Below are 1,250 nucleotides of genomic sequence, written 5' to 3'. Positions count from 1 at the left end.
ATTAATGTCCAATTATAAAGGAATTTGTAATGAATGTTTTCAACTAGATGGTAGCCGGTGTCCAATTGTATGCTTCGTGTCACGGGACCCTGAGTAGAGATGTTATAAAAACCCTGGACGATTGCAATAAAGCGGACATATTTGTGATCTTATAGATCTGTGTGTATGTCCGGTGCCTCTCCGTCAAAACAAGAATTTTACAGACTTCCATTCAGTTCTCTTATTGTGAGAAACTGTACATGATTTTTCCCTCTATGCCCTAATACCACTCACCGTTTTATATATTTCTTCCATAGTATCCCCTTACATACCCTTTCTCCAAATAGAAACATCTTGGTCTGTTTACTTTTCATTTACTATTTCCTCAGATGGAAAGGTTTCACAACTTTGATCACTCCTCTTGCTCCTCCTTGTAACCTAGAAAAATACAAGATACAGAAAAGTAGAGTGCTATACCAATGTTTTCCTGTGTAATCTCACTTTCCTTCCTTGTGGTTTACCTTTGAACTGTGACTATTTTAATCAAACTGGCCAAAAGGATTCCATAGCCTCTTTCTTGAATGGTAGTGATATTCAGAAAACATTAGCCTGTGTGGAAAAGTTAGGATTTGTTTAAGCTAACTTAATTTTGCTAGCTTTTTTCTTATTCGGCAATTTGTAGTGTCCTTCTGCAACACTTTACAGCTGGCTTTTGATTTTAGTATCCCAAAGAACTTACTGTAATCAGTAAGCCTCATCACTGTATTATATTCTTCACCTTTTCAGCATCACTTAGTAATAAAAGACCAATAATGGTGAAATTGTAACAAATATTTGTTGTGAATACAGTTGTATTTTTATCCACTGCTGCGCAGCTTTTAAACAGTTACTAAGCCACAGATTTTGTCTCTTGGTTCATCAGAAACTTAATTTTTTATGAGCCTTTACTGAGGGGCCTGGCCAAAAGTGTTTTGAAAACCAAACTGCACCCCTCCCAGCTCCTTGTTTGCTTTCATATACTCATCATAAAGGACTCTAATAGGTTTTTGAAGTACAACTTCCCTCTGATAAAGCTATATTGCCTCTTTTTATTCTAGCCACTTACTGCAACACTAGTTCTAGTTTTGGTTACAGTTTTAGTTTATTTCCTTGGTACAGAAATCAGCCATACTAGCTTATGCTTACCAAAAATATCCCAATGTCTCCATGCTCAATTCTTCTGTTACCCAAGCCAATTCAAGCGGCACACCACAAAAAGCAATGCAGCAATT

The 1,250-nt window shown here is 36.6% G+C and overlaps 1 long non-coding RNA gene across 2 annotated transcripts in view; it reads right to left on the bottom strand.

Moving 5' to 3' along the window:
• Nucleotides 1-231: 231 nt before the first annotated feature.
• The window catches only part of LOC114063322, a 7,351-nt gene continuing 6,332 nt past the window's right edge, over nt 232-1,250 (bottom strand). Inside the window, exons 1-2 of one of the 2 annotated variants that reach the window (XR_003572548.1) lie at nt 501-1,227; nt 232-417 (exon numbers count right to left, since the gene is read on the bottom strand). This is a non-coding gene — a long non-coding RNA (uncharacterized LOC114063322). Of the gene's footprint in view, nt 418-500; nt 1,228-1,250 lie in introns of those variants that run through there. The other variant, XR_003572547.1, reaches the window with a different exon arrangement.

This window comes from Empidonax traillii, unplaced genomic scaffold, assembly GCF_003031625.1.
Source record: "Empidonax traillii isolate 1590-97213 ecotype Southwest subspecies unplaced genomic scaffold, ASM303162v1 scaffold16:size2589160, whole genome shotgun sequence".
Taxonomy (NCBI): Eukaryota; Metazoa; Chordata; class Aves; order Passeriformes; family Tyrannidae; genus Empidonax; species Empidonax traillii.
The sequence above is the reverse complement of the archived record's forward strand: the minus strand, read 5'-3'. Positions and strand labels throughout refer to the sequence as shown.